At 36.6% G+C, this 23057-nt stretch overlaps 1 long non-coding RNA gene across 1 annotated transcript; it reads right to left on the reverse strand.

Annotated features, from left to right (window-relative positions):
• Positions 1 to 4126: 4126 nt before the first annotated feature.
• Positions 4127 to 22774, reverse strand: LOC119089261. The gene is made up of 3 exons (XR_005093129.1): positions 22688 to 22774; positions 16109 to 16177; positions 4127 to 4512 (listed from the first exon to the last, which is right to left on the reverse strand). It is a non-coding gene; the product is annotated as an uncharacterized LOC119089261 (long non-coding RNA).
• Between the last annotated feature and the right edge of the window lie 283 nt (positions 22775 to 23057).

Genomic DNA, 23057 nt, shown 5'->3' on the forward strand with positions numbered 1-23057 from the left:
CACAAAAAACATAACGTTATACAAGTTCCTTTCTCCAGATATAGGGTAGTGACTGAGGAAGGCACAATTATTTATCTGTATGTAATTCTGTACTGAATGTGGTTTTCCAATGCTATTCATGGTAACTCTTTAAGTAATACATTAGCTAAAACAAACATGCTGGTTTTGTGCTTCAGTTGGGCTTCATAAACATTGCATTTATGAACGATGTCACTTACCTTTAAAACCATGCAAAGAGATCTTCTTTGATCTAGCCCCAAACCCTCAGTACCATCGATGTATATGTATCTTATATCAACAGCCCCAAATCATGTTCTGTTATAGTTTCCATTATTATTTTATATATTTTTGAGTGTCATTTTGGATAGATATTTTAATCCAATCACTGGGAAAATTGTTATTAAGACACAAGACTACATGGTACTGGGACTACAGTGAATATGAAATTTATCATGGTAGTAACAAGCACTACGCAGAAATGCTTTTCTTTATTTGGATTGCATATGGTCATAAACAAGGAATTGATCATGCACAAGCCTTACTTATATCCCCTATGAGTCCAGGGAGACATTGTAAAGTAGCTGCTGCACTGAAAATGGTTCCAGATGCAGTGTATCTTTCTTAACATATTGCTGTTTCATGATCTCCAAGGAGCCTTTAAATAATAGATTTTCTTTATGGCAGGCTTACCTATGCAATTCTGTTTTGATTACAGTGTTATTTCTCTCCCCCTTTTCAAAGCCTGCAATGGCAGCAACAACTCAGTTCATGAAACAATGTCATTGTCACTGTATTATGTAAAGTAATTTTATAAACAATAAGCTTTTTATTCACCTATTTTATGACTAAATGATGTATGTTCAGGGCAAGAGTGTTGTTCTGCCTGTGTGTATGTACAGTGATGCCAGCTCTGCTAGATTTTAGTATATTTGCATATGTCTGAAATAGCAGAAAAACATCCACAATACTGGGCCCACCCAGCATCTCCCCCAGCATTTTGGTCCTCATGTTGAAATTCAGCAAAATCTAGGATTCATTGAAGTACATTTAAAGTCTTGGGTTTCTGAGACTATTTTACATGTTTTGGATTGATTGGTTCCATAACCTTTGCTGAATATCTTCAATATCAAGGGATCCCAGTTGGAATGTAAATGTAAATGACATATATTTTTGTAATTTTTTTTTTGATAACTGGAAAGTAGAGGCAAGGCATTCGCCTATACCAATCTTTGGATATAATCCCAAGAACATGAATTACGACATTTTAGTCTGACCTATCCGGTCTGACCTAGTTTGGCAATGTTGCTCAGAACAGTTGCCTAAGGTTTCACTATCCATCTGATGATCCCTTGGACACTGCACTTATAGTCAGAAAAACAGGATTTAGAGTTTTTCTGGCATCGAAACTCCAATCTGTCAGTCTATGTGCTTTGAAATCCGAGATAAGTTTTTTAACTTCTCTGCCCTCACTGAATGAGTTAATACTAACCACCAATAAAGGTACACGGCATGTATTATATGCATTAGGTATGATTCTCTCTGTGATAGTTGGTTGTCATTGTCCCTTGAGAGGATCTGGAATCACCTAGGAGACCAGCCTCTGGGGATACATAGAAGAGACTGTCTAGATTGGGTTAGTTGAGGAATACTCACTTTGACTATGGGTGGCACTATCCCCTAGGCTGGGGGCCCAGTCTTCATGAAAAGGAGAAAGCAAGCTTATACAAACATTTATCACTCTCTGCTTCCTAACTACATACACAATGTGTCCAGTTCCTTCAGAGTACTGTTGCATGACTTCCCACCATGATTGAGTGTACCTTCAAACTGTGAACCCAAACAAATCCTTCCTTCCTTTAATTTGCTTTTGTTCAGGTATTTTATTGAAGCAATGTCAAAGATAACTAATAAAATTGCTTATGTCAGTAGCCAAGGTTATTATTACTGGGTTCCATTGTCATAATTCAAAGGGCCAATTACTAGTGAGGCATAAATGGAGACCTAATATTAGAAAGAACAAGTAATTATATGCATGTATGTATAAATCAAGACCTAGTATTTGGAAAGAACAAGTAACTATATGCATGTAGCCCTGAAGATGCACCACAATATAAAAGCAATCAAAGGTTTTATGTGAAAAGGCACTCATTTATTAAATCACATTTAATTTAATAAAGTATCCTAATAATACAGCGTTGTGGCTGTTGAAGCTTCAGTTTAGGGACAGTATATGTCCTTTTCTCCTGTTCTTTGACAGATTTGAGCATACCTGATGAACTTCTGTATTTAAAAGAGAGGAAATAGTACCAATCAGAAGAATTATTACATTCTTTAAACCATGTTTTAATATATTATCTTAATCCCTCAAAGCATTTCTACATTATTTCTATCATTAGTCCCAATTTCCAGGTAAGGAATCAGGTTTTTGGAAATGTTCATGTTTTTCTAAGATTATAAATTGTATAAACATATTCCAAAAATCCAGGCTTAGGTAATGAACTCATTTCTGAAAATATTTAATTAGTAATTAACCATAATAAGACCTGAATTTGGGGTGATCCACTGCCTTAGTTTCTCTGGTGCTGTGCTAATACACCCTGATGAAAGTAATTCAAAGGATTCTGGCTTGCTATTTCTTCTACAAGAGAAAGGGTTTGATCTGGCCCACTATTGAGGTCACTGTCAATCATGATGGAAAGTCCAGGAAGCAGGAGCTTAAAGCGACTGCTCACACTGTATTTGCGATCAAGAACAAAGAATAAGGAATACTTGCTGGCTTTCAGTTCCTTTCTCAGCTTGTACAGGGCAGGACCACAGCTGGGGAGGGGAATGGTGTTTCCCCTACCCCAACCCAGTGTGCTTGTTTTTCTGTTGATGTACGCATGCTCATCCTCCACAAGCATGCCAGGCTCCTCTCCCCAGTGATTTTAGTTTCTATCAATTATTGACAATTGGCATTCCACATTTGTAATGATGGTCCTTCAGTATTTCTTCAAAACCATAGGTATCACATTTGTTAAAAATCTAATAAGGTTTTACCATGACCTTTTTTACTCCAAAATTAGCTTTTACATGAAGATTGTACACAAAGTACCTAAATAAGGAGTTTGTCAGTACTCGCACATTTTATAGTGATTATAAAATCAATCTATGAGAAAAAAAAATAAAGTCCTTGCTTGTCCTTCACCTCAGCCTTTCTGAGCATCTAATGGTGCTTTGTTCTATCTGGACTCTGTTCTGTCTTGTGCTCTAATCTACCTTTGGACTAATTTTGACAACCCAGGGACTTCTGATGATGCTGAATATAATTCATCTCTCTCTGATAAATACAAGAGTTAATTAGGAGCAACAGAAGACGTCCAAAGGGAAATGTTTGTAATATCAGACTGAAAATGGTGTTTTCATCCCCGATTCTGATGATACCTTATTTTTTGTTTTGTTTTACTTCCCCAGAAATAGATCCCAATCACAGTGGAACAAGGGACCCAATGTGTAATATAAATGTTTTTTCCACTAAATATATTAAATTTTCATGTTGCTTCTTAACCAAAAAGATAACAGCAAAGTCACATCCCAATGAGAATTTGAGCTGACCACTAAGGTAACATATAAGTGTTATTTTGTCCCTGTCATACCATGAACATAAACATAGACCTCCTTTCCAGTATAATGTAAAAATTTGGTATAGCAATCATGAATGGCCATCATCCATAGGGAGAGTCTGCTTGGGGAACTGGACAGCTTCTCAATGGATCCCATTCATTGTTGCTTCAGAAAGATTCATTTCAGGAAAAAAATATTAATGCTTCTGCAACTGTGATTTTTCCAAAGAAATTAGATGTTGCAACCTCTGAAATTTCTCAGATCTTCAGCTGTTTGATGATAAACATTCTCTCAGCTGCCAAAATTCAGCCTTATGCTAAGCAGTAGAGTACAAAATTAAATGCCATTCTCATTTAACCACCTGGAAAGAAAAGGGCTGCCTTCCTGAGTAAATTAAACAAAAGACTTTGACATGAGAGCGTCGCTGAGAGAAATCCCTAAACAAAACCATGTGCAATGTTAGTAGGTAAATCCTAGGAAAGCCTTGACCACAGGCAAAAGCATATTGTAGTTTTTCAGGTACTGTGGATTTTTTTCTACTCACATAAATTAAATGTAAGAGGTTTGAACTTGTCTCTATTCGATAGCTTGACATATGAGAACAATACAGAAATGCCTGACACATTGATGTAAATGTATCCTTCGAAAGACCTTCAGTACTACAGATCTAGGCTCCTCAACCAGATTGGAATTGACAAAGACCTTTGACTCGGCTGGACTCCTGCACAGAGGAGGTACTGGCCTCACACGGCTGTTCATCAAAGACTTCTCTTTGCCCTCACTAACAACGGTGTACCCACGGCAAGGCAATTAGAGCAGCACCCCAGGAGATCGAGGAGTGAGGAAAGAGACTTACAGTGTTGCTTCAACAGTTTTTGTACCAAGCAGTCTCTCTGTTGCATTTTATACCTAGGAATCAATAGATAGTGCTAAATTATTAAATTGCCTCAAAATTTATAATTACTCTGAAATTATTTAACCGATGATGATAGGAGTTTAATCATAGAGTGCTTGTTACTCAGTTCTAGATCCCACCCTGCAACCCCCTCCCAAAATACAACATAGCATGGAGAGAAATAGACTAAGGGACATGTTTTCATTCTCTTCCCTACATTTTCAAAGTTTCCTCTCATACAAAGTAAATTCATCCAGGACTGATTCATTTTTCTTTTTCTTTCTTTTCTTTTTTTTTATATAGATGGGATGTCCAAGTCTCTCTATTAAACAAATTTTTCATCTTTGGCCTCCTTTGCAGGTCATCTTCTTTTGTCTTCTCAGAACATTGTCCATTAATTTGTTCCCTGTCCTTGGAGACAGCGTTGAATAGCAGGAATTTTAGTGAAGTGTGTAACGAGGAAATTTATATTCCTGTCCCGGCTCTGGTACTTGGAACTGCTGGAACTTTTTACAAGTTGCTTAATCCCTTTGGGCCTTGGTTTTCTTGTTTGAAAGTAAGCAGGCTGGACCAGGTAGTTTTAGTTCCTTTCTTAGTTCCAAATCTTCCTGCATTCCTGATGATATTATTTCCCATATACCCTAAGTAGATGAGTCTGTCATTTAGTTATGTGTTGTCTCTCACCCCCAGCCTGACTCATCCCTGTGCACTGAAATACAAAGTCCAACATTAAAAAGTGAAAATGCATGCCTCCTTCCCCAGGGATATCACCTCCAAATTCCATCAGTAGGGGGCACTAGACCAATCCTGCATAGCTGAAGGCAAACCTGGGACTTGTTCCAGCCTTGTCTTCTCTTCTGCAGGCAATCTCAGGCAGTCCTCAGCTACTCCAGATACCAATTTTACTCTCCAACTCCTATAAACACTCTTAATTTTTTAACCCTCAAACATCTGTTCAATTATTTGCGTTAGCACATTCATCACTATTTCCGATTTCCTACATGATCCTACACTGGCACCTAGAGCATGATTCAGTGATTAAGGTGCTTCCTCATGGCTACACAGACTGAAAATTATACTAAGTCAAAACAGATGATGTTGGCGTAAGTTCTTGCTTTAACCACTTAATGTAACCACAATTTTCTTTTCATTGTATCATGTATGAGCATGGTAAACTTTTGCAGCCAAGAATTTAAGTTTCTGTTGTTCACAGCCCACGTCCGCAAATTATTATCAGGTAATATTTCTGCTTTAGAAATACCTCATTTTTATATATAAATGGGGTGTTTTAGTAGTCCCTATCCCTAGAAGAATTTTAAATATTAAATAAATTGCTATATTGAAAGCTTTTAGAGTAATGGCAAACATACAGTAATTATTAATAATGCCAGCTATGGTCATAGGAACATACACTTAGAAAACCTAAACTCTCAATTGTGAAAGAGTATAAAGCATGGATTAAACAATATTTTGGAGATATAGCAAGTAGTTATTAGGAGTGTCTTGTTAATATAAAAAAGATATTGGTCCTCATTTGTATGGGTGTTACCTTATGTAGAATGAGAAAAAATAATGAAAATGAAAAACTGGGTTTATTTGAGACCCCAAAGAAAGGGACTTAACAATCCACATCCAAGTAGAGAATAATGCATAGACTTATAATTCCCATTTTGCTATGGCTAAAAATTAAACATGAGATTAATATCACAGGCTTCAAAATCCGCTGTCAATCAATTTTTCTATCTTCTTAAGAAGTTCGTGAAGAAACTTCAAACATGACTTTGAAAAGATTTAAACATATAGAATACATGATAATGATTTTAAAATAGGCCTGTTTCACCTTTAAATATTGTCACTTGTATAGTTTAAAAAACATAAGACTTTAAAAGGTTTCTAAAAATAAATAAAAAAGCTGGGCTGCAGTGTTGCATGTCTTAATCCCAGCACTCGGGAGGCAAGCAAGGCAGATCTTTATGAGTTCAAGGCCAGCCTGGTCTACAGAGCTAGGTCTAGGACAGGCACCAAAACAACACAGCGAAAACCTGTTTCGAAAAACCATAAAGGAGAAGAAGAAGAAGAAGAAGAAGAAGAAGAAGAAGAAGAAGAAGAAGAAGAAGAAGAAGAAGAAGAAGAAGAAGAAGAAGGATCATTCATCTAAATATCCAAATCTCTCTGTCAATTTTGGTGAAATGTGTTTAATTGGGTTTTATTGTTTGTCATTAAGGAATTCATAAATCAAGCAAGATTGTTCAGTGGGAGAAGGAGCTTGACACAAACCTAAGAACCTTATAAAGTCCATGGTTAAACAAAGTAACAAGCACCCTAACATTCTCTCCTCACTTCATTATGTAAACCATGTGGTACATGGGTACACTCCTGCATGCAAGAGCATGCAGTGCGTGTGCACGTGCATGTACACACACACACACACACACACACACACACACACACATACACACACACTGTAAATAAATATTTAAACACTCTCACAGCAAATTCCCTGCTCTTTTCTTTCTTATAGTTATTCAGCCCCCTCTCCTCCACTCCGATCTTTTTAGCTTTAGGTGCAGGAGTTGTTTTAGAAATACATCAGTTGGGGCTGGGCACCACATGGTCAGGTCATTTGTTCTCTGCTTTTGATCGGTTGTGATTTTCTGTAATGTTTCTTTTCTGTTGCAGGAAGACTTTGGTGATTGGTAAGACCTATATTTATTAGCAGATATAAGGATAAATATTTATAATAGAGTTAATTACAGTTTTGGTAGGGTGGCAGCTGTAGTTTTTTCTCTAAGGTCAATGACTTCACCAGCCCTGGGGTAGTATACCCATGTCTCATCAACATGGCTACCTGAACAAGAACAGCACAAACAGACATGCTAATGTGGAAGGGTGAGATTTCATGGGTCCCCAAGCCATTTTACATACAGGCATTTTACAGAAGACATGCTCTGGAAAAGGGCCCTCAAACTGTTCACCCAAAAACTGTTCAGTCTTACAATTCATATGCATACAATTAAAATGATAGGGACTGAACAAATTGTCTTTATATATTTAAAAATGTGTGTGGAATGTGGTGTGTGTACCAACAATTAAAAAAAAAATACCATGAATTTGAGAACCAGGAGAGTACATATGAAGTGTTAAGAAGAAAAAGGAGAAAATAATACAATTATATTTCAAAATATAAAAGAATAAATCAATGCAAGAAAAATTATCTTGGGAAACCAGTATGCCCTGAGTATCAAAAATTTCTCTAAAGCCTAAAATGTTTTGTGTCTTGCCAAATGAGAATTCCAAAGCTCTCTGGAAGTAGTTTATCAATTATGTGACCTCTGAATTTGAGTATCCATTATGTTCCAGACTCAGTGCTTGGTGATGGTATTGAGATAGGTATAGATTCCTGAATAAAAAAGGTTAGGTTTTTTTGTTTTTTGTTTTTTGGGGTTTTTTTTTGTTTTGTGTTTTTTTTGTTGTTGTTGTTTTTTGTTTTTTTGTTTGTTTTTTGAGACAGGGTTTCTCTGTGTAGCTTTGCGCCTTTCCTGGATCTCACTCTGTAGCCCAGGCTGGCCTTGAACTCACAGAGATTCACCTGGCTCTGCCTCCTGAGTGCTGGGATTAAAGGCATGTGCCACCACCGCCTGGCAGGACACGGAACCATGAAAAATAGGTGATCATCCCTCATGTTATACAAGATCTTGTACTGTTGAAGGAGTAAAACTCATCTGTTAGGTAAGTGAAGGGAAGACTTGGAGAATGTGCCTCAAAGTTCTGTCTCCTAAAGATCTTCTCCCTTGAGACACAGTTCTTAAGGAACCGTTGAGGTTGCCTAGATAGGGGCTGTAAACAAGATGGCCATATCTCAAGACTCTTCTTAACCTGGATGACAGCACAAGTGTACTTTAAAAGCAGTATTTTCCATGCAATAATACTTTCCTGGGTTCAGCTCTCCTGCTTAGCGCAGTATATTTTCACAAGTTTGGAAAAGTTTAATGATGAGAAATAAAAAAAGAAAAGATAACTATTCCCTTTTACTTACATTTGTCTTTGTGAAAATGTTCCTAATGAGGCAGAAAGGGAGGTGTGGAAGGCCTTGCACAAAACGTTATGAAAATACTTTACTCATAAAACCTAGTTGACAAAGAGGAAAAATGTGAGCTCCACAGCTAAGACCAAAAAAAAAAGGCTGCTTGTGTGCCCTGCAGTCACTCTGGAGTGTCTAAGAATACATTGTGATTTGTTATAAGCCTATGGCATACTGCAACACTAAAATGCACCCCTCTGGGTGAGGATGTAAATTTTAGGGTATACTACATGTAACAACTAGAACAAGCAGGGTAGAGCCTACACTAAAGTAACACAAAAGTCCCAACTCTTGGGACCAGTGATGTCGGTTAGCCCAATTGGTGAGTGTTCGCTGAGTATGCATAAAGCTCCAGTATTGGATCTCCAGTATCATTTAAAACATGGTGGCAATTGACACTCTATCAGAAGCAGAGGGATCTGAAGTTCAATGTCATCCTTAGCTGTATAGAAATTTTGAGGCCAGATTGGGTTACATGAGACTGTATCAGAAAAAAAAAAAAAAAAAAACGTCCCGATTTTTGTATATCAGGACCTTTCCACTTCTTAGTTCTCATTTTCCATCAGCCTATTTCTTTCCCTGGAAATGGGTCCTTAATAAGTTTTCTCACTTTGTTTTCTATCATCTACGTGAGTCCCTCTGGTTCTTTGTTCTGAGACACATGAAATTGGAATATCCAGCCAGTAAAGAAAATGTATGCTGTTCATAGAGTAAATATGAGGGAAGATTATGGATGTCTAGCTTTCTTCATCTGTAAAACAATGTCTTCGTCTTCATGCAGACGAATGGGCAGCATTATATGATCTACATAAATTGCTTGAAAGAGAGTGTTTCATGCAGTAAATATGCAATAAATGTTCATCATTATCATCATGCCAATATTTGAGACAATCATATATACTTAGTTCTCATGACTCTTTAAATGATAAAAATATACTCAGAATTTTCATGTTAGGTTACTGTCATTTATTATCATCTTGATATAAAAGTAATAGTTACTCATCAATTAGATACATGGGTTTTATTTATAACATTATGCTTGAGGCACAATAAGATGCTTTGTGTACAGTCTGTAACTGCAGACAGGCAGAGTAGAATACAGTGTCAGCCTGTAAGTAGCTCCCAAGGCCCCCAGCTCTGACACAGATGAAGAATGGCGGAGAAATGTAGCCGGAAGGAAAAGAGCAGAGCTAGTACTGAAAAGTCGTCTGGTGTTACAGCTCATCCAGAAAAGAGCTTGAGAGGTTGTTCAGTTATAAGCAGTGATTTTAAGCCATCATGTCTTACTGAGTATGATAACTTGTAAATATAAAGCTTTTCTAAATTATTAAGCTCATAATACCATAGCAAAAGAACTACACTTTTCTATGTTGTTTTAATCTCACATCCCCTTGAGAGAAAGTGACTTCTAACAGGCTGGGGATGTAGCTTAGCAGTTGAAGTACTTGCTGTAGAAGACTTAGGACCGGAATTTGGATCCCAGAAATCATGTAAAGACCAAGAAGGTAGCGATAGAAGATCGAGCCCCAGAGGAAGCTGGCTAACAAAACTAGCCATTTCATATAGTTCTTGGTTTGACTGAGAGACCTTCCCTCAGTGAATAAGGTAGGAAAGCAATGGAGGAAGAGTCCCAACATCAAGCTCGGGCCTCTACATGTGTGTGCATGCATGCACACCTGTCAGTCAATCAAAAAGTCTATTCTGAAGCTAAGAGGAATGAGATATATTCTGAAAGCAATCTCAGTTAGTGAATATAAGTGTTATTTTGTTTCCTCCATTTTGTGGGGTTTGATCTCAATTAAGTTTTTAATAAATTGTTATTTTTCATATTTTTGATCTTTATATAATCCTCTCTGTCTCTTTTAAATTTTAATTTTATATGACCGACTTTTTAAAGATCCTTTCAAATTGTCCAAGCTTAGGATCTTTCCCCTGATGATAACCAATAACTACGGTTGACAGCTGAGCAAAGTGCAACACAGGAACCCAGTCACATAGCTTGTCCAACAGTGGTTGAACAAGAGCACAGCTCCAGTAGATCCGGTGTGCTAGACACGCAGTGGGTGTTATTGTGGAAAAAAAAAATAAAGTTGTGTAAACAATTAAAATATCCAAAATAGAGGACAAAGGTAAAAGTAAAACTATGTAAGTATTTTATGATTGGAGAACCATAGGTCTGTATCCTGAGCAGATGAAGAGTCCGGAAGGGTCCTCTGATGTTCACAGGCTGGCACGGAGATTCTGACACTATAAAAGAAGCAGGGAATCAAAGCTAGAAATGGGGAGAAGAAAAGGACATAAAAGAAAGATGGAGATGAAGGGAGAGAAGGAAAGAGTGAGAGAAATGGAATCTTTTGAGCTGACTGAACAATCTGTTAGTTCCGCCTCCAAAACATACACGCCTACTTGAAAGTTTGTTTGTGAGTAACATTGTGTGAGGAACATATGTGAGATATCTAGCAGAAATTTATTATTTGGCACCCATAACACTAGCTCACAGTTCAAAAAACAATAATAAAAATAAAGAAAACTGAGCATAAGAAAATTAAAAAAAACATAGTAGTTGTTCCAGGTCTAAAATAATTGCATACGATTGTGTAGCACTGTGAGATGCACGGTTCAGCCTAGTACAAGTTTTAAGGTCAAGCACTTGGCTCCTGGAAAGCTTTGTTTATATTGATACTAAATTCAGATTTAAATCATGAAAAGAACATTAAAGGGTTCTATTGCAACATAGCACCATCAAAATGAAAGTAACTTGATGAATTTGTATCATTTAATTTTGTATTCATTTGTTATAATCTTTCAGTGCATTTAGTCAATGCAAGATCCCTATTTTAGTCACAAAACACACCAGGAATTAGAAAGCTATTTATAACAATATCAATCACTACTTCACTTAATCTCTTACTCAAGTGTCCAGTGTTGGTTTTGTTCCAAGCATTGTGTTTTTACTCGACAGAGTCATAAGGTAAACAAAAACAGCATTGATCACTGCCATTGAGGAATTTATCTGCAGTCAATTAAGTAAGTACCTAAGTGAGAAGCAGATACATTATGGAACAATGCAGTGAAGGAAAGCAGCCATGTGAGGAGTCATTCCTGAGGATTCTGTTTATGTGTAGCAGAAGTGAAGGAAGGAGAGGACTCTATAAGGAAGCATCCACAGTAACGTCACTGTCTTAACTTGAAAACAGAGAAAGTAAAGTATAGGTGGAGAATGTACCGAAGTGAGAAGTGTGGGTGAAAGAACAATGGTTGGAGATGACAACTTCAGAAATTCAACAGGAGTCATTTTGGCTGGAAGGTAGTATGCTTGACAGAGAAGTGAAATGATTCAAGAGAAATTCAGATGATAAATGTAAAAGCTATAGTAACATTGATTATAAGAGGGATTGGGATGGGGGTGCATTGTCATGAATAGGTTTTGGGGTTTCTAGGTTGGGCTTCTGGACAGAACATTCCTTTTTTCTTAAGAGAGAAAATGGGATATAAGATTGAGAACAGAAAAGATGGGCTGTATGTAATGAGAACAGGAAGTAAGGGAGACTTCCTGGCTGAAACTACATTTCAAACATCCCCAATTTGTATTTTTTTTCTTGTTTGAAATTGTTGTTTTAAGACACAGTCTCAATGTGTAGCCAGGCTGGCTTGAATTTTCCTATCCTACTATTTCAGTCTCCTTAGTCCTGGGGTCACAGGCATGCAGATCCATGCCGGCCTCAAGATGTATTGTTAATGTGTGATTGTAATGAGACTGGATGCTTGTCTACATCAAGCAACAATTACCTGTAATGATGAATGGCCATATAGTCATAAATCACTTAGTAGTGTGCAGTGTTTCATCTTCTTCATAGATAATTCTATAACAGGACCAGCAGAAGTGTAATGGCACAAATTACATTTTATTCTTTAATTAGATGGCTTCTTCTGGCTCATGTAATTGTTAATTTGGTAGTAGAAATGAAGCAGAATACACAAACATGTATGCAAGATCAAAGCTGGCCTTTTTAAAAAATCTATGCTAAATGTGTTTTTCTTTGCATTATTTCTAAGTAGCCTTCCTGGAAAAATGTGCTCAGTTTTCTATAATCAGCTTATTGATCTTATACCCAAAAGCGACTTAAAATGGAAGAAGAGATGTCGTTCAAAAACAAAATAAAAACCTAGGTAGTTTTCATACTTTGCTACAAATATGTTTATTTCTGAAAAGAACCATGTTAAGAAAAGTACCCTTGCATACTTATTTCAAATTGCATTTGTGTATTATACATAGTCTCCAATAATTGACATAAAAGAGTATCAGTTATTTATTTGTAACCAGTACTTAACCGTTCTTAAGCTCTGTCAGAATATATCCATTAATGTTTCTGAATATAATCCTGTTATAGTCCCATACACTTTTAATTTGTTTTATTCTTTAAAAGTAGATTCTAAGAATAGAGGTTATATACTGTGATGAATATTAGGGTTAATATTGCTGTAATGAAACACCCTGACAAAAAGCAACTTGAGGAGAAAAGAATTTTCTGGCTAACATATGGTGAGTCAGATCACTGAGGGAAGCCAAGGCAGAAACCCAAATAGGGCAGAAACCTGGAGGCAGGAGCTGATGCAGAGGTCATGGAGGAGTGCTGCTTACTGCCTTGCTCAAACTGATACCATATAGCACCTAGAATCACCAGCCTAGGTGGTACCACCCATATCAATCACTAATTAAAAAAATGTTCTACAGCCTTTCCTATACTCCAGTCTTATAGAGGAATTTTCTCATTCGAGGTTCTCTCTTGTCAGATGATGATAGCTTGTGTTAAGCTGACATAAACTAGCCAACACTACATGACAGATATGTATTTAATCACCTGAGCCCCAAGTTAAAAAGACAGTAGCTTATGGAATTTTAAAACTTAGAGGCAATTTCAGATGAGAACAATCAAAACCCAGAGATGTGAAAAAAGCCTTGTACTGGAGACCCAATCAAGTTAGCATAAATCTATAGCCATGTGGGTACCATGAGTGTTACATCACTTCATATATATTGCTTCTCCCTAAACACCAACTCCTAAAGGTATTTCATTGAACACTTCTCAGTACTAGTTAAGTTATTAGAGAGTGCCCTCTGCATTTGGCCATCTCACATCTTTCTGCTTTCACAGATAACTTATCCAAGACCTAAGGAAATAGTGACTTAGTGCAAAGGAAGAACTGATTTCCATACCACTCTCGATGACTTCCACAGCATTGCTTTTAACTAACCCACTATGCTGCCTTTTAGCAAATCTCTCAAGAGAAACCAATCTGAAAATGTCCCATTCTAATGATTTTTTATTAATTTTATATAAAAATATAAAAAATGCATGCCATCTTCCATTAATGTGAATAATTTATTTTAAACATTTTTGTGGGGATATTTTTCTTGGCCAAAATGTAAGAAATTCTTATGAAACTTTAGTCAATAATACCCCCACAAACTTGATTTAATATATCTACCTCCTCATAGAAGAACATTCTTTATATTCTTTGGAGGAATTCTCATTAATATGGCTATTGAGTCAAGTGTAAAGTCAGCATAGAATTCCCTAATAACCCTCAGAAATAGAATAATTTAATTCTACAAAGGTTCCAGTCTGCTTAGCTTCCTTCTTTTTCAAAGTAAAGGGGTGAAGTCAGTCCAAAATGCCTTCACTTTCTCATTTCCAGTTTATAATAAACTTACTTGCACAAAATGTTGCTCTTTCCCTTAAACCTTTTATTATTTAGACATCATTTTTGTAGCTGCTGATGCAAATAGCAAGGAATATTGAGTGAACTATGTTCAACCCAGTCAATGTTCTATGAGATTTTTCTTTTGTGCTTCTCTCTACAGACATTAATGCTGCACTACAGGTATGGAGTGATGTGTTAAGAAAAAAGGAGTAATATGGTTGAGCTAGGTTATAGCTATAACTTTTCTCTGGTCCTGCATGGCTCCTGTGGCCCTGAGCCCCTGCAGCCACTTGAACCCAAATAAACACTCAGAGGCTTATATTAATTATGAACTGTATAGCCTAATGGCTCAGGCTTCTCTTTAACTAGCTCTTACATCTTAAATTAACTAATTTCTTTAAATATATACTTTGCCACATGGCTCATGGCTTATCGTTACCTTTACATCTTGCTTCTCATGAGGGTAGCTGTCAGCATCTCCTCAGCTCTCTCTTTCTTCCTCTCTCTCTAGTTTGAATGTCCTGCTTAACCTTATTCTGCCTCACCATTGGCTGAACACCTTTATTTATCAACCAATCAGAGCAACACATATTCATAGCATACAGAACAACATTCCACAATACTAGGCGCTAGACATCTTTTTACAGAGATCATCTATCTCATTTACTGTTATTAAAATTGCAATATATATATATATATATATATATATATATATATATACTTTATTTTATTTGAAAAAACAACAAAAAAACCTTAAAGCACACAAGAAAAGTATAATGTACAAAAGTTTTTATAGATAATTTCTGAAGCAAAATTCAAGAATTATTGTAACCATACTTTCCTTATTATTTTTCTGCTAAATAATCTGAGAGAGTTTAGATACCTTCTAAACTTCTTGAGAAAAAAAGGAAGATAGAAAATTTTGTATGAGGAGTCAGAATCACTGTACAAGGCATGTAGGAGGGAAAGATGGTGTAGAGAACAGTGGGTATTAGGACCCAGATGAAAAGAGGAGGGAATTGAGGTGGAGAAAGAGAAGGGGAGGGATTGAGAGAGAGGGAGAGATGGGGAAGGGAGGAGGAAGGGAGGGAGGGAGGGGAGACTGAGGGGCCCAGCATGAGGATGGAGGATGGATTTAGAATAATTGGGGAAGTGAGGGAGAGAAGAGAGAAAAAAGCATATTCAGGAGTTACTCCAGACTTACACAGAGCAAAGCTATCTAATGAAGAGAGGTTTCTAAAACTAACTTCAGAATGACATGTTTATTGTATTTTCAAAGTGGGAACAAGCATTTTGATACATCTAATGAGACACTGTGACTTATTTTAATGTTCATTAATTAATGTTATGATGAAAGGTCAGAGCTGATGCTGAAAGTGAAGGCTCCTTTCTAGCAATTCCTCCATATGTCCTCTTCCTCCCTCTTTCTGTTTATTATGAAAAAGGACATAGAAAATAGAAAAGGCTAACTTAGAGTTCACACATGTCAACATCTCTGCACTATAAGCCCTGATACAAATATTGTATGCCCACACTCAGCATTTCAGATAATGTGAAGAATTCAGAGTCTCACAATATGTTGAACAGTGTAATTTAAACAATTGAAAGTGAAAGCAAGATATCCATCCTCCCGTCTACCTGAATGGATCCACACTCAAGATGCATGTTTCTCTCATTCCCATACATATTTTTCAGACATCTATCTCTGTAAAGCTATTTCCATCTCTTAAATTTCAGATGCTCATCATTCATGAATCCTTTAAGTAAAAACAATTCTTTATTTTGCTCATCTATCCACTAAATGAAATGGAATAAACACCCACCTTGCTCCAACTTGCCTTACTCTCTCCATTTTCATGCTGCAGGATGAGCAGGTGATGTCCTGTATTTACCTACAGAAGGAAAGGTGACAACAGATCATAGAGTCTCTTCCATCATTTACCACCCGACTACCTACTACATCACCCCAGGGAAACTGCCAGTGCTTCGGCTGAGGAAGCCTTGTCCTATTTTAACGATAGAAATATAAAATAGCTATTAAGATCTTCCTCCTTTTCAAATCAACCAGCCTTCCTGGACCTAAGAGTTGAAAGAGGTTCAGAAATTTGAACAGAGATGTGCAGTTTAAAAGAGAAATGTAGACAGTTAAATGTCCTCATCAAATTAAGAATTATATGGGGATTAGAAATATTTGGGTCAGGAGTTTCACTGGTTTTGACAGATCTCATTCATTGTGCCGTAGAACAAAACGTATAATCCTCGCCATCATATTTGGAAGTTAACTACAGGGTACTGTTAAGAGTCAGCTCTTATATAATACACACACACACACACACACACACACACAGAGAGAGAGAGAGAGAGAGAGAGAGAGAGAGAGAGAGAAATAAATGTAACAGTTGTCATGGAAAGTATAAGCTATGGCAATCCATTATTTTCCCCTCTTTTATTGAAAATAGATTTTTTCCATCATACAGTATATCCTGATTATTTTCCCCTACCCCTCCTCTTCCTCCTAATTCTTCCACTTCCCTTCCCCTCTGGATTGACTCCCTTCCTGTCTCTCATTAGAAAAGAGATAACAACAAAACAGAACAGAGCAAAATATAATAATGTAAAACAAAAATAATTTTAAATGTTAATTGCTCACTGAAAAACACCCAAAATATATACCCAACCAATTTAGAACAGATAATTACTTAGGCATTTGGTAGGCCTCAAGACTTTAATATAAGTTAAATCTTTCTATATTACTTTTAGAGCTATAACTGATTCAATATGCAAATTTTAAATGCTAAAAATAACATTTAAACATATCTTGCAAAAGGAAAAAATCCTAAAAATGTCTTTGAGAGTTTCATATGGTACAATGAAATATCACAAAAAAATTGTATTTATTTAAGAATGGAAAAGTTCTCTAAAAGTGAAAATACTTGCTAATTCCATTGTAATAAAAAATCTAAACATTTTTAAAGCTACAATTGGCTCCATTTGTTTGATAGTATTTAATATGTTCGCCATAATCTCAGAAGCACCATTAAACTAATGTTTCTTGAGACACCCTTTCCATAATGCATTTGAAAAATTTCCATCTGTTAATAGTGTATATCAGGGTTCATGAAAATCTAGTAGTGTTGTCCACAGGAACTGTAATCACTGGCAGCAACTTCCTGTTCTGTCCCATGTGGTGGCCCCATTTGAAAGCAGTCATTGAACAGCTGAAATCTTTTTAACAACACCAAGGAAGTGAGTTTGAAAATATTTAACTCATCTCCCCCTTTCTCTCCTGTCTTCTTTTTTTCTTCATGTAGCATGTGGTACTCTATTAGAAGTACAGTCCTAATATAAATACAAATACCGTTAACTTATGACTATCACAGAGATACCTACTTTTATCCTGATTTCTCACTATTTGTCTTAAAATTTCAGACAACCCATTGAAGCAAGAATTTTCAAAAATAAGAAGAGTTTAACAGTTCTATTTTTGTATGCAAATAACAAGGCATGGAAATAAATTTAGGAAGGATACAAAGTTTTCTAATGATTATGTGACTCATAATGGTGTTACTTCCATTGGTGAAGAAACACTGATGATTCATTAAAACAGCCCCAACACGATTGGTTATCTCTTTGGAAATGGACATGAGTAGTGCACCTATAGCATATTTTTAGAATGGAAATATCAACAAGAACCAGAGTTGTAAAGCTTCTACCATTGTTAAAAATACCAACTCAAAACATATCTGTGTGCTAGGAACTAGTCCCAGAAACCCAACTTCATTCTGAGGATACAGTGGTAATTAAATCAATGCCACTTCTTCCTTCATGACACTAACATTTAGTTTACTTCAAGATCATCAATACTATTACTAAATGACCCATAGATTCACTTCTATTTAATATGAATAAAATCCAAATAGAATAAAAGTTCCTTGAAAACTGAAACACTCACACACACACACACACACACACACACACACACACACACACACACACACATCTTTGCTTTTCCTTTTTCTTTTACTTAACATTTTTTTCATTTATTTTACATAACAACCACGGTTTCCCCTCCCTCCTCTCCTCCCTGCACCCCCCACTCCTGTCTCCATCCAAAAAGAGACAGGCTTCCCATGGGTTTGAACAAAGATGAGGAAGGACTGAGCTCCCCTTGCGTTAAGGCTGGATGTGGAAATTCAACTTGGGGAATAGGTTCCCAATATATATTTATTTTGAACAGCACATAGCACACTATGGTCATTTAGTAAATCTTTGTAAAGAGAGAAGGAAAGAAGGAAGGGAGGGAGAGAGGGGGAAGGGAAAAGGAAGGGTGAAAGAATAGGATTTCTATCAAATCTCACAATGCTGGATTGTAGCATCGATATTAAATTATCCTATTACATTGATAAGATTGATAATAAGGTAAGAAGGATATAATGTGATTCCCTTACCCCTGAGCCATGTAAAATGCAAATTATATCAGTTTGGCCCACACAGGGTTGCTACAAATTTTTAACAAGATGTGCTGAAGAAAGTAAAGACTTTTTTTACATTGTCACAAAGGCAAATGTATTTCATGACTCTCTACTGATACTGATTACACGTTATTCTAACCAAAGTGACTGAAAAAAATCAATAGGAATTATAATGTACCTAGTATTGTTAGTTTTTAATTGAAAGAGTTTTTGTTCAAATAAAGTACTAACTAGTAGAAAGCATGTAGAATAAAAAAAAGAGAGCAGAAAGCAAAGTTAAGTCAGATCAGGTTGTTTAGAAGGCAGTCTGAGAATTCAGTGGGGACAGAGAGGTTGGGGGACAATGTGGGTGAGACTGAGGACAATACCATGGTCTGGAGCACAAAGCAAGGAACAGAAGTGTCCCTTTGCGTCCTATTGATCTGGGTTCTGACTTTCTGTTCCAGTCACTTACTTTGTAACTGTTAGTTCTCCCATGTGGAAACTGTGTGGCACTTCACTGGAAGAGGGTAAGGATTTAATATGATAGCAATACAAAGCACTAGCCCTGAGCCAGCTGCATCCTGAATTCTCAGTGCCAGTTCCAACATGGCTACTATTGATTCTTCCCCATAATTGGTCACATTTTGTGGTATTGTATCACGAGCACTTCACACAGTCCCAAAGTTTCATCCAAAGCACTCTGACAGTAGCAGTATTTATAGAAATACCACATTTAGTATCACAGCGGGATTTCCAGTGTCAAACATCCTTTATTCTGGAAATTTCTTGTTCTTGAAGTTATTGCCAATGGAAGTGAAAATGGGTTTCAATGGCCAGTCATGGGTAAATTACAAACAAAATCACACATAGTTTTATAGGGCATTTTCATTCTAAAATAAAAGTCTGCCCATGTAACCTAACTTCTCCAACCTTCCACAAAACAAGTGAACTACATAATGCATAAATATTATTTATCAGCAATGCCCTGTGTATGCTGAATTCTTCGGAAGAACTTCCACGTTGACCTTGAGTGACTCTTGCACTTTCCTGTCATAGTGCTTAACTGATCAGAGGAAAAATACATTCAGAATAGAAAAAATGAGAGTCAGATAGGATTCAAGGGACATTTCAACCCAGTTTTCTCTTACAACTCCAAAAGCGTATTTTAATGTAATAAAGAGAACATGATGTGCTAACTTTGCATTGAGGTGTGAAGAAAGTAACTTAAATATTAAAAGTGATACTGGGTAATCCCTGACAAGCTCCTTTATCTTCCTCTCTAAGGATGATAGGAAGAGGAAAGTAAGATATCATCTACATTTAATTCTAAGGCTGTGTTTTATTCCATTCTTGATCCTATTTTGTCTTAAGATTGACAATATCCTATAACTTCGCAATGTATTTCTTCCACAGCAGTGTACTGAAACAACACTGTGGTATTGATTCATTCTACATGGTTGATAGTGTGACTGTATAATTAGAAGAGCTGTGAAGAAAGCTTTCACACTTCTGCCCTGGTTGAAGAAATAAACAGCTCTGTGGGATGAATCTTTAAAACATTAAAGGATTTAAAAATAAGTGTTATGTTTGTGATTCATGCAGCCCATATTAATTTGAGATACATTTATCATTTAGCTAAGCAGGATGATAGTTGAGTGAGCAAATGTTTCCTGCCGAATGGCTGCCTTGGTGCGATTACTGTAGGGAAGAGCGGAAGTTGGCAATGAAGATTTAAGTGAGTGATTCTCAGAGATTAGTATTCCTATGACATACCCAGACATCACCGAAGAGTCTCAAGCCAGTTCTCTTTTAATAGGCAGAGTTTTGACCTAGAAATCTGCATACTGAACAAAACATGATGTTATCTGTTTCTGGTCATCTTAGCATCACACTAAGGAACACTGGCCTTCTGGGAGCCAATGTAAGCAAGGGAGAGGCAAGTGTAAGTCAGTTACTTGGCTGTAAATCTGCCTCTATTTAATCAGATGCAACTTAGCACCTTCCTGCAAAGTTTCTTATAGCATTAAGCCATATATATAAAACATTTATATACATCATACATATATGCACATATATGTGATATGTATACACATATATAATGTGTATATTATGATGGTTAATATTGGTCATCAATTTGAGAGCATATAGAGTTACATGGGATACAAAACTCTGGGTATGTCTGTGAGGAAGTTTCTAGATTGGGTAATTGATCTCTGCTTCCTGACTGTGGCTGCAATGAGAACAGTTGTTTTAAGCTTATCTTACCATGAGTTTCCTTATCGTGATTGATCATACCTCTCCTTCCTAATGATATTTTGTCAGGAGTCTGTCACCACAATGAGAAAAGTAATACACACACACATACATACATATATACCCACACATACATACGCACACATATACACACAAACATACATATACACACATATGCATAGATACACACACATATACACCACATACACAAGTTTAATGATTTTCATTCTTTCTCACAGTCTGCCTGTGGAGATAAATATATATACATATGTATGCGTGTATATATGTATATATGTGTATATGTGTAATTTCACATTACAGTATTGAGTATAATATCAGTATCATATAATTTCACATTATAGTATTGATCTATATATAATGTGTATGTACATGCAAAATGTATGTAGAGAAATGTGTGTGTATAAAGAGTAATAGTCTGATGACACACAGACATCTAAAGATATGAGACTTGAAACTTCGATCAAAACTTGTCTAGACTGGTGCACAACACTGGCACTCTAAATAGAAAGATATGGCGTGTTAGGACATCATGGTGCCCTAGCCATAACTCCAGAACTTTTGGACACTGATGGATTCTGAGGAGGGTGATTCACTGTCTTGAGCTGTACAGACAGTGGGGGGAGCCTGTCAGGGTCAATTGGATGGCTCCATATCCATGGTCACAGAGACAGCCCTACTGGGTCATGAAAACAAAACAAAATCACGTGAATATAGGAGAGGGACTTATAGAAAGGAGTGTTTGACAATGTGAGGGAAAGGTATATAACCAAAATGTATTATATTTGAAACTGTCAAAAAAAATTTAATCACTAAAAAATATATAAAATAAAAATAATTATGTAAAAAGTATGGGGAAAGGAATGAGGCAGGGAACACTAATCTTGGGATCCGTGAGTCAAATAACTATTATAGATACGGTTTTATAATAACTGCAGAGAAGAAAGAAAGATTCTAGAATACTCTACATATTCTTTGTTATTATGGATATGTACAAGACAGGTTTATTCCTCAGTATATTATAGATATTATCCAGATACTGTTCTTTCATAGGAAAACAGTAAAAATGAACAAAAACAGAAAAAAAATAGAGAAATACAAATTTAAATTATTGAGGGAATGTTTTCTGTTTCAGTCCTGACATTTAAAGAGTTTCCGTCACTATGCTAGTCCTCATAACAAGATTATTGACATATAGGAAATCAATGGCTTCTCTTGGACCCAGGAGAAACATGAGGCTGCAAGGCAAACCATCTCCCTAAGAGCTGGAGAAGCACAGGCTTAACAGAACACATTTGTGAGTTGCTTATGTGGAGCAGGAAACAAGTGTCACAAACAGGGGGGAGAGTTTACACAGTTATTTCAGTGAACTTGCAGAGGCTGACTGTGGTACAGAGTGAGAAACCTTGGGACTGCAGCCTCCCCAATCTCTGTCTCTGTGGACTTTACTTCCAGGACCACAACAGTGTCTCATGTTGGAGACCCAAGAAGGCTCCCCTTCTGCCTGTGGCAGGGAAGGGGGAAGTGCAATAACCATGAAATATAATTGTAATATACACTCTGTTTCTCTACAGCAAAGGCTTATTCTCCATGTATCAAAAATGTGGGAACATTAGTTCAGTTGGGTATCAGCAGGCCCCTCACTACAGGCCTCTGTTCACTTCCTGTGTTACATACCAGGCACAGGTCAGGTGGTCTGGACCAGGACTCATGAACACGTTCTGGGAAACCTTCAGTAGGGCATGGGAGCTGGCCTGGGTTGAGCTACACTATAAAAAAGAGCACTGAAGGTCAAATGCACTAACTACATAACAGAGAGATCTACTTTACTCATAGTAAGTCATAATGAAAACTATGACACGTAGAACCTCTCTGAAGATAAGCTACTTAAAGGCAAAATCAAAGGAGAGATTTTAAATTTTAAAAGAGATCAAGCGTACTGTAAGAATTTAAAGTCCTTGGCGCCTGTATTATAGCACACATTAAATGTACCCCAAATTCTAGCCATAATACTTTAAATATTCCCTTTAAAAATATATCTCAGTTA

Source organism: Peromyscus leucopus, chromosome 18 (genome assembly GCF_004664715.2).
Source record: "Peromyscus leucopus breed LL Stock chromosome 18, UCI_PerLeu_2.1, whole genome shotgun sequence".
NCBI classification, from domain to species: Eukaryota; Metazoa; Chordata; class Mammalia; order Rodentia; family Cricetidae; genus Peromyscus; species Peromyscus leucopus.